The following is an 11,865-nucleotide window of genomic DNA, read 5'->3' as shown; positions in this document are numbered from 1 at the left end:
AAAGGATATACACGAAACAGCAGAAAACTATTAATTAATTCGTATTCTTCCATTAACATTCAATGAATTGTTATTGGTAACATAATATGATAGTAATTATACTTCAATATCATTCGGTTATAGCCCTTATATAGAAATATTTTAATCGCATGTATTGTTTACAGGGAATTTCCGTTATCAAGGCACAGAAAAACGTTCGACATTTTTATATACTTTTGAAAAGACAGACATAATTTTCTTCAGTACTCAACGCATCACCCCGACAAAATAGTAAATCGATTGTAATATCGACATTAAAAACACTTGTAATTTTATTTGACAATAGATTTCTAGGTGATGAAAAATTAATACAATAAATTAAATAGTGGTCGATATTTTCATTGATTAAACCACAGGAACAATTAATACTTTGTTTTAAATTTGATTTGATAAAGTCAGAATGCAGAACGTTTCATCTGTTGTAAAAAACGCAAATGGTCTTCCTCTAAAAAAAAATCGCCGAGATTTTTTTGTTTCTATAATATAGTGTATGCATCTTTCGTTTAAACAAAACAATTAAGCAATAGGTCTAACACTTCTGTCCAAAGGATTCCACAATGTAATGGATGATGAAAAAGACTGGAGTAGTTGATAAATGGTTTACGGGAATTGTGGTATTCTGATTGTTACTCAAATTATTATAATTAATATCTGATACAAAATTCGGAACCAAATAATCTGGAGCTTGGTTTAATCTTATAAAAAAAGCTAGTGTTTTAACCTCCCATCTTCTGTTATTTTTTTTCAAATTACGCCTCATTAAAGATACTGTTACCATTATCATTATTTGTTGATCCCGTAACTATTCGAGCAGCCTCGATGTGGTTACACTCCAATCGATCAGAATTTACTTTCTCATTGTTATCCCTAACTTGTGATAAATACACCAGAATTGGACAAATACAAGTGATGTAATTATTCTCCAAATATTCCCTTCTTACAATGTCTAAGTGTAAATTTCCTTTTTTGTAAAATATTAAGCTACTTTGAAGGTTTTTTCCTCAGTTTATGATCATGATTACCCCATTCAAAATCATTACTAAATATGACACCGAGATACTTATGCGTATGAATTGTTTCTAATGTAACATCCTCAAATTAAAAAGAAAAATTACTCTGTATAGTATCTCATATTGAATATCATAACTATTAATAATTCTGTTATATTTGGATAAACTTTACCAGCCTTCTTTTTGACCACTTCCTTAAACAATAACAAAATATTAAATTCCTTAGGTACATTATGATCTATAGGCGTATTATCTGTAAAAAGCCTTTCGCCTCCAGAGTCACCATCAACTCATTGTCAAATCAACCCATATCATTAATATATTTTAAACATCATAACGGCCCTAACACCGAATAGGCCACAGACCACAATTAATTCCTCTATTAGTTCTTTATAACTTTTTATCACATTAAAAAATTTGCACCATGCACTTTTGTCCAATCTTTTGTGTGTGTAATGTATAGTACCTGTCCAAAAGTATATCCAAAATTCAGAAAGATTGAAGCAATCACTTTTACAAAATTAGCCAATACACATCCCTACCCCTATTGACAAGTCAAGAGATGTTCCGAAAACTGTAAATATCACCTTTTTGCACTTAGCCTAATCACTCTTTCCATATCAAAATAAGTTAAAATACAACATCCAAAAGTTTATTTCACCTATCTTCTTTCATTTCCAACCCATAAAAACTAAATAATCAATGAGAAAGGCAAAGAAAAAAAATAAAGAAAGAATACACCTTAATTAAAGGGAACTATATTCGTGAACAACGAAAAGTAGGGTCATTAATTGTGGTCTTGGGCCTATTAGACCCTTAATCTTAAATTAAAATTAGCATGCATTAAGTTTATTCTATATCGAACCAGCATACAAAATTTCAAATCAATCCGACAAGTTTTATGGTAGTCCTGATTCTTTTAATAACACTACCCTCATGTTAAAATTTACAGGAATTTTATGGCAGGAAATTTACAAAACATGTATCTACTAGGAAAAGTTAAAGTTTAATAACTTTCTTGTTAAACAAGATATTTTAAAAAAGTAAGGTGTCTGTAGCAGCTAAATGGCTAAATTTCAAGAATTTGAAAGAAAATTTTTAAAAAATCATGTTTTTTTAAATAAAAATTGGGTTTTTTCAAAAATTCTTGTATTTTTAGCTAAATTAAATTAAATAAAATTCCTTTAAAAATACTTAAATACAAAACTCACTTTCAAAACTTATCTTAAAAATAAGCTTATCTTATCTTTAATAAGTAAAATATAACTCAAACAATAATTAGACAAAATTCACAGGTACTTGACCTGTTTACCTGAGGTACCAATATTCATGTGAAACACCAGGTCATGTTACATGTAATAAAAATTTCAAACTAGTGTAATTTCTTTATTCCTTGAAATATCACATTCAAATAAACTTTTTAGTGAAGTTTAACTATTTGTTTATTTTTATCAATAAAGAGATTTAAATATTTTAAAAGATTTTTGTAAGAATTTTTTTTTATTAAAAAATACATTCACATGATCAAATTTGACAACAAAAATTATTTAAAAAGTTAATTGAAAACATCCAATATGCTTTCTTGTTAAATTGATTACTCAATAAATTATTAAGAAACATATTTTCATAGATTTGATCAAACAATCTTAATCTGGACCCCTGAAAATGAAATAATTGGCTCAACTGGATACTGTTAAGAAAACACTTAATTTAGAGTTGCCTCAGAAGGTGGTCTCTGTAACACCATACCACATATTGCATCAAAGAACACATATGTACATCAAAGCAGATATTGTACACCATTTTATTATAAATATCAGGGTGTCCAAATTTTATGCCATTAGTCCAAGTTGGGATATAACTGATCCAATTTAATTTTTCAAAATGTTCACTAAAGGTCATACCAAGAAATGGTCAAAGAAAGACAACTCTCCAAGAAATCCTGGATGCTTCCAAGCAGGCAAACCCAGTGGTAGAAGCAGAAGCCAGACGTCAATACAGATCCCTGAATCAGCTAGTGCAAGTACTTCCTATGTGCGGCAAACTTTTAAATCTTCTGACTGCAAAATGGAGACGACTGGTAACATCTGTACACTTCGACCGCTCGATAATGCTGACCTGAAAAGAGAAGAAAATAAAGAATTACATTCTGGCATGAGGTGGATAGACAGTCAACTAAATATAAGCTTGATCAACACTAATAATAATAAGCACCAGGTGGACTCACCATCCTGTCCTATGTTTATTGCTGACTATTATGAACAGAAAAAGTGGGGAACTTGCTGGCAGTTTACCTTAAAATGCATAGCCTGTGGTTTTATTGGAGACAGAATGAAGATGTACAAGGAAATAGCTAATGGCAAACCAGGACCCAACCCAGGACAACCAAATGTAGCCCTAGCATCTGCTTTGCAGGACTGTCCAATTGGAAATACAACAGTGCAGCAACTACTTGCAGGAATAGACACACCACCACCATGTAGAAGCAGTATGCAACGCACATCCAGCAGAGTAGCAGCTGAAATGGTCAAGCTGAACAAAACAGACATGGCACAGAAACTGGAACTTGTAAAAGAAGTGAACAGGAGGCGAGGTGTCCCAGAAAATGAAATTAACATAACTGTGGATGCACGATACAACAGCAACACAATAGTTAGTAAAAAGAAGCCTGGTCAGAATGCGACTCAAGTTTTTGCATTGGGAATAGAAACAATAACAGATAGAAAGTTTATTGTAGCTGCTGTTGTACAGAATAAGATGTGTTGGAAAGGGGCATGGCTTAGAGGGAAAGGCTTTCCAATAGAATGTCCTGGTCATGAAGAATGTACAGCAAATTTATACAGAGCTGCTGTCCTGTCAGAGTATGAGCTGGGAAAAGAGATGGGAAACCAGATAGGACTCCAGAAATGTCTGGTACGGTATGTGACCACAGATGGAGATGGACGTTCAGCTAAAGGTATTGAAGAAGCCCTTGCAGCTGTGGAACCAATGTGGAAAGTAGAAAGACTGGCAGACCATGTACATTTGGGACAGTCTCAATTCAGGGCCTCTTTGCGAGCTCAATACAGCCCGGGAATGTTCCATGGTAAAACCAAAGAGGAAAATAAACAACTTAAGACGGTATTTAGCAAAGATCTAAAGTGCAGATGCTCCATGATACTAAAGAAGCTGATGGAGAAATATGACAAAAACATTAATGAAATAAGCAAAGACTTACCAAAAGTGCTCGATGCTACCCTCCGCTGCTATGATGGTGATTGCACTCAGTGTCCTGAATATTCCATTGTCTGCAAAGGTGATGATGCACTCAACTGGTGGAGTCGTTCACATTACTTGTCAACATACCAGATCACTGCCCTGCAAATGGATAAAACAGATAAATTTTTACTTCAAGAAATCCTGAAAATGAAATTAACTACAGAAGCTGTTGAAAGCATGAAACTTTATGACAATACCAACAAAAATGAAGGAGTTCATAGAGCACTGAGTGTAAATTTGCCCAAAAATGTTATTTACTCCAAAAATATGGAAGGACGACTTGCTTCAGGAGTACATAGAAACAACAACATGCCGGGAACCTCAACACAACTTAAATGTACGAATCTAGGAGTAGAACTTTCAGAACGAAGTAAACGTTACCTCAAGAAAATGGACACTGACTTTACATATAACCAAGATTATATTCTAAGACCGGAAGTTCAAAAAAGGAGATTACAGTAGAATGCAGAAAGGCTTGCAGAGCACAAGACATGGAGAGAACTGAATAAAAAGCATGACTACTACTGCAAAGGTCAACTAGATCCACAGCCTGCCTTACAGTTCCAGGACCATGACAGCTACTGCAAACCAAAACTTCCAAGACCTGCTGCAGACTGAGATACCAGAACCACCAGCCAACAGAATCATAAAAGGTCCTTTTAAGGGCCACCCAAATATTAAAAAAAGAATCTAAAGTTGTTGTACAGTAGTTTCCAAATTTCTTTTCCTTTTTTCCTCCCATTCTGATAACAAAATATATTTTTTTTGCCCGCCCCAGAAAAAAAAGAGAAGGAAATTAAAAATATAGAAGTACCCGATAATCATTTTACCCAAATTATTGTTGTCCATTTTCAACTCCACTCTGCATGGAGGGAGGGGATCTGGGTGGCCCAAGCAGGAACTGGTTGAAACGCATGACTGCCGGCTGTTGTTGAAACCATGAGGTTCCAACGACAGATGTTCGACAGTAATGCATTTCGAATTGTGGCACAGGTGCGAAACATCATCAGTTTTATCAATAATGATATTCTGATGATGCACCATGTAGGCAAGCCTGTGCACATGCATTTGTCTCCACCCCCTGGCATCTGAATATTTACAATTAATAACTCCATATTTGCCATTAGGTGTACATAAACCTGTCCAAATTTGACACTGCCCATTATAGCCAGGGGCAGAGCTTTCTTTTAATTTCTGACTATATTTCAAATAAAATGCATCCATTTTGAAGATGTGATGTTTTGTAAGACAATAGAGTAGTAATATATTATTAAAATATAAAAAGGGTCCAACATTATTGACAGAAAGGGCTGAAACTGGGGTCAAAGGGCTTTTAGTGCATCAAAATGGCCAAAAATGCCTTAAATTGCATAATATTGCCAGTTTAAAAATTAAAATTGATTAAAATTACAATCAAACAATAATATTTATCATTTGAAGTGACTTTCTGCCAAAAAAGTTGGCCCTTTTTTCATTTTCAAGAATTTGGGTATCAGCCTCTTAGGCCACAGACCACAATTAATTCCTCTATTAGTTCTTTATAACTTTTTATCACATTAAAAAATTTGCACCATGCACTTTTGTCCAATCTTTTGTGTGTGTAATGTATAGTACCTGTCCAAAAGTATATCCAAAATTCAGAAAGATTGAAGCAATCACTTTTACAAAATTAGCCAATACACATCCCTACCCCTATTGACAAGTCAAGAGATGTTCCGAAAACTGTAAATATCACCTTTTTGCACTTAGCCTAATCACTCTTTCCATATCAAAATAAGTTAAAATACAACATCCAAAAGTTTATTTCACCTATCTTCTTTCATTTCCAACCCATAAAAACTAAATAATCAATGAGAAAGGCAAAGAAAAAAAATAAAGAAAGAATACACCTTAATTAAAGGGAACTATATTCGTGAACAACGAAAAGTAGGGTCATTAATTGTGGTCTTGGGCCAATACTGAGGCACAAATGTGTGTTACTTTTGAAAACATAGTTGTTAATATATTAAATCAAGCCTGTACGAAGAGGGTAATGATTTGTTATTACTTTTAAAAAAGGAAATAACATATGCAAAGTTCTATTGATCGGGAAATAGTGGTTTGGATATTTTATTTCTAACAACCTTCTATCCCACTACCTTACAGAAAAATTAATAAAAAATATTGACGTCAAATCATTCTCCGCAATAGGCGCAAAGAGAAGATGTGTACATGTGGTCTACTTGAGAAAACACACAGTGTGTTCTACGGCTTAGTTTATTGGTTTTTTTAAGTAGGTTCAAAGATTGAGTCGGACAGTCTTATTACCTTATAGTCTACCTTACACTTACAGAAAAGTTAATAAAAAATGTTCTACGGCAATACTTGTGTCTGCACTAGGTGCAAAAGGAAGCTGGGTAGCTGAGGTGTCCTTGAGAAGAAACCTAAGGTGTTCTTCAGCACAGTTTTTTTTTAACGTAGGTCAAAGTTAAGGGTCAGACACCAAACACCGCTACCTTACAGAAAAGTTAATAAAAAATATTGTACGGCATTACTTTTGTCCGCACTAGGTGCAAAGGAAGGTCGGGTAGCTGTGCTTTACTTGAGAAAAAACACAGGGTGTTCTTCGGCTTAGTTTATTTTTTTGAAAGAAAGTGCAAAATTGGTGTCGGACACCCTACCCGATCACCTTACAGAAAACAACAAGTGACATTTTGTCGCTAACGATCTCTTGTCTCACACTCTCATTTGCATCTAGCGTCAACACAAACACATTTAAATCGTGGTCACCTGCAATAAGTAGTGAAAGAAAACAACATAGCGATCTTTAAATTTAGGTAAATCTTTACTAGTATGATCAAATTGAACACTTCTTTTAGTAATAGTAAAAGTTCAATGATAAGTTAATATTGATATTAAAATACCTCCGAACAAAAAGGGGTGTTTAGGGATTTGAACAGCCCTTTTTGCGAGGAGGTCCTTTAATGTCAATATTAACTTAATCATTGAACGTTTGCTGACTTACAAACCGGCAAAAATATAAGAAAAGTACATAAAAAGCACTTGCGTAAACCTAATTCCCCTGAACTGGACGAGTCTATATATGTTCAACTTGAATGATAGTTAAACAGTACTCAGACGGATATATGCAATTAACAGTAACAAAATTGAAATGAAAACGGACGGATTTAATGGCATAACATCATATAACTATTTATTTATGATAAAAAAAATAGCTTCTAAATAACAGCAAATGATAGTTTTATAAAATTAGGGGGTAAATTTATCCTTTTTTTGCCAACTTTTCAAAATAACGATTTCTTATTTAATAAATCACGCAATCAAAACCCCATACAACCTCATTTATAACTGACCAATGAATCATAGTATGCCCCACAACTTCATGCTATATATACTTGATGTTTTTTATCTGTCAGTAATCATGAAATAGATTCATAAAGATCATACCTTATAAAACAGTAAGTAAACTCTTCCAACAATTAGCTTTTTAAACAGCTTGTTTCAAAACTTCTAATCGGACAGACCTAGATGCATAAGGTCCTTCACAACATTCATCCGGTAAATGTTCCTTTTGTTTCTGATTTGGTAATTTAGTAATTTTCCTACATTTTTACATTACGTTAAAATGCAAAATAATTAGTTTTGTCTATTCAGTCCAATTAATTAATAGATCTTACTTTATTTGTGTTTTTTTTTTAAATAAAAACTATGTATGCAAACTTCAATGAATAAAACCGTATTAAACTAGGTTTCACTGGCCCGATCAAAACGTGTGAGGTGAGATATATTCGCAAGTTCAATGCATTATATGAAAACAAACTCTTTAATATAGTCGTCCGTTATTCCTTTTTCATGTCTAAATGAAGCACAAACACCTGAAAAAACTTTTTATGTTTATTAGTGTTATCCTTGCCTGACAAAAAAAATTCATATGTTATAAATCGTATCAAATCAGTAGATAAGAACCATAGTGAAAAAATATTTAAAACTTTTTAATAAGCAGTCAGTTATGTGATAAACTGAAGAGAACCCCTCCCAAAAAAAACAACAACATAAAAATATCAATGTAAATTGTAAATTATAGCATTTTACAAGATCTTGTCTTTGTGTGCTAAGTACTAGTACAGAGAAATCAATTACACTGATTGATTGTTGTTTGCTTTACGTCCAGTAGCAAATATTTCATGCATGTTCATGACTATAACACATAAATTTTAAATGCAATAGGTAGGTCGTACAATAAAAGGTCGACAGTGAGGTTGAACGTGAAACTTAAAACACCCCTGGAAAATGAGGATATATTGAATAGGGGCAATAATTTAGACTTGAAACAGCTGGCAATATTCGGACCACTCAAATAATAGGTGCAAGCGTTTTTAATTTGCCGAGAGCGTTGATCCATAAAATCTACCCCGAAGTCATAAATATAGGAAGATGTGGTGTGAGTGCCAATGAGACAACTCTCCATCCAAATAACAATATATAAAAGTAAACCATTATAGGTCAATGTATGACCTTCAACACGGAGCCTTGGCTCACAGCGAACACCAAGCTACAATAAAGGGCCCCAAAATTACTAGTATAAAAACATTCAAACGGGAAAACCAACGTTCTAATCTATATAAAAAATGAGAAACGAGAAACAAGTATAAATTACATAAACAAACGACAACTACTGGACATCAGATTCCTGACTTAGGACAGGTGCAAACATTTGCTCCATGGTTACGTGTAGGTAACAATATAATTTCACGCATCCAATTTAGGTTAGATACTTTTAGCTCGCTTTTGTAACTGTGAGAATTCTGTGAAGGTGTATTGTGTATTGTATTTTAGTTTTTGGTATGATATTCTGTATTACCGATCACAACTGTCTCCTGGTTGGTCTCGTGTGGGGGTGTTCGCCTCGAGAGCGTGAGGTCATTTGTTCGAATCCCAAACGGGTCAAACCAAGACGTTAATTAAATTGGTATTCTATTTCAACGCTAAACACGTGGCATCTTAGAGTAAGAGCACAGACTGGCCGGCTCAGAGTCGGAAATGTGTCTGTGTCGGGTGACTTTTCTTCCTGCGAACTAAGGGTGCTATAAACAGTTTCGTATAAAAAAACTAGGAGTTATTCCCCAACTAAAAATAGACATGGAGGGAAGTCCCTTTTTATCAACATAATTTGTGAAAAAGTATCATGTTTTTTGTATTTAGTTGTAAAGATATGTTAATTAACTTCAATTAAGGCAGGTTGAATGATTAAAATGATTTAAAAAATTAGATTAAATATACCTGTTTTGAGGGGAGACAACACTGTAAACAGTCTGTTTTTTGGCAGTGAAAATTGAAAACTTATTTGCAGCCACTATAGCTCTTTTCGGAGCAGGCGAACGTACCCTGAAGCATAAATTTTTTGAAAGACCAGGTAAAAATCTATGAAATTCATACAACTTTGATTATGAAAAATGTGCAGGTATCATGTCTTCAAGGGTGTGCACATGACCTGATTTCAGGTTTTTTAAACTTAAATTAGGCAATTTTTTCCCCAGTTTCTCTGGATAAAACTTTTTTATACTATTAAAAGTACACTTTTTTTTATTCCATTATAAACTAGAGAACATTCTGATTCCAGTGATATCTAGTTTTATACAAGTATCTTTATTAATCAGTCCACCAATAAGGGTCACTTATACATGGTCCCTCAAAATATAACGTCATAAAAAAAAACCTGTTGATTGCACCTTAATATCTTGTGAACTAACACGATAAAAAAAACGACTCAGCTTGTCAGTCTAGTAAAAAAACGGGATTAATACTCTTATTATATTTACATGTTATCGTCCTGAATATTAATTTTATTTGCCGCTGGTCGTCATCCATTATCATTATTTATTTTACCATTATATTATACGGTGAAGTGTTTTTCTTTTACTGGTTTATATTGCAACTTCTTAAATTTTCACAGATCAAAATTAAATATGGCAGGTAAAATTTTTCAACCAAACACTTGTGATTATCTTTGACGGTAAATAACATTAAATCAAATGTGCCTTTTCGGATATATAATATTTGACGGTAAATAACATTAAATCAAATGTGCCTTTTTGGATATATAATATTTGACGGAAAATACTATTGAATTAACTCCGTATAACTATTATTTAGTCATGGGTCGGTTTTGAGCATATTATTCTGTATTATATACGCATGATCTTTCTATAAAAAAAAACGAATGTTAACTCTAAATATTTTTATTTATCTGCGTCTTTGGGTTGCTGTCGCATTAATGTATACCTTTATCTCCTTTTATTCAAAACCAAATGATTCGCTTCGGTATAGAAATATTGACATGTCTGGAGCTCTCCCGTCCCATACTATACCCTTGCTAAATGGGTGCGTTCGTTTGGCTTATTGGATATATAAATACACAGCTTTGTCCGATCAAAATATAATAGGAATGCATATCCGATGCCTGGTGCAGTGAGAATTTCACGCTATCTATACCTGAAAAAACATTAGACGGAAAAACGATCTACTCACGAGTTGAATGATTGAAATGTGTAAACAATAAGAAAGGTCAGCTAAATCTTTTCAAATAAGTCGCATGCCTGATTTTAACAACAATTTTTTGTGACTTTTGCTAGAACAATAGAAGATGAAAAAAATATATAACAAAACCGATCAGCAAGACAATATAAAAAAAATGAAACGTCCAAAATATGTTGAATTTTTTTATAAATTCTTTTTTTTTTGCTTTTGTGACAGCTATTATACCAGTCTTGAGATACAAATAAACTTGAAACATCAAATGTTGTCACCTAGACGAGACATCCGTCATTGTACGCTTCAATATATGAGTTATTGCCACTCAATGAAGATTGTTTTTTTTTGTTCTAGTCCCCTCCCCTATTAGTTTTGTTGGAAATTATACAATGTAATCCTTGATTATTATTCAAATGTGAATAATAATAAAATATATAAAAATTGGAAAACTGTTTTGAGACTATAATCAACTGAGGACATATGATTATACATCACTAAATGAAGCTGATTAATTTATTGTTCCTTTGTGTCCAGTGGCAAATATGTCATGCATATTCACGACTAAAGATGCAAAGTTGATCAATCTGAAGCAAATGCTTACAAATTTAGAGTGGCACTTTTTACAATAAGGCAGAGCGTTCGCTAGAGGTTTAACGAATGCCGTAATAGTATAGATTTGAACCCTAATGATCGAACTCGTAAGTTAAGCTATTAGCCCTCCTTTCCTCTTTTTCTCCACGATAGACGAATGCCATAAACAAATTAAAACGGCATGAATATTTACATTCAATAACGGCCACTATAAGTAAATGAGATATGACTTTTTATAAATAAATTCCTATTGCAGCCAACATCTCCCGGTTCGGGACAGGTCATTATTTCCACCAAATACCGCCTGATTATTGATCGGAGATATTTAAAGCAACCAAAAGCACTTTGAATCAAACAAATTCTTCAATCGTAAATTAAGGTATTTTGCTGGGTGTTTTTTCCCGATCCTATTTCGGACCCCCTGATTTTAAGAGGG

The 11,865-nt window shown here is 33.3% G+C and overlaps 1 long non-coding RNA gene across 2 annotated transcripts; it reads right to left on the bottom strand.

Annotated features, from left to right (window-relative positions):
* Positions 1–2,837: 2,837 nt before the first annotated feature.
* LOC139528866 (uncharacterized) lies at positions 2,838–6,256 on the bottom strand. 2 transcript variants are annotated; one of them, XR_011665705.1, is made up of 3 exons: positions 5,922–6,256; positions 4,267–4,406; positions 2,838–3,167 (listed from the first exon to the last, which is right to left on the bottom strand). It is a non-coding gene; the product is annotated as an uncharacterized lncRNA (long non-coding RNA). The 2 variants fall into 2 exon arrangements; XR_011665707.1 differs by lacking the exon at positions 5,922–6,256 and adding an exon at positions 4,689–5,078.
* Between the last annotated feature and the right edge of the window lie 5,609 nt (positions 6,257–11,865).

Source organism: Mytilus edulis, chromosome 1, assembly GCF_963676685.1.
Source record: "Mytilus edulis chromosome 1, xbMytEdul2.2, whole genome shotgun sequence".
NCBI classification, from domain to species: Eukaryota; Metazoa; Mollusca; class Bivalvia; order Mytilida; family Mytilidae; genus Mytilus; species Mytilus edulis.
Note: the sequence above shows the minus strand (reverse complement) of the source record. Positions and strands in the feature narration are given on the sequence as shown.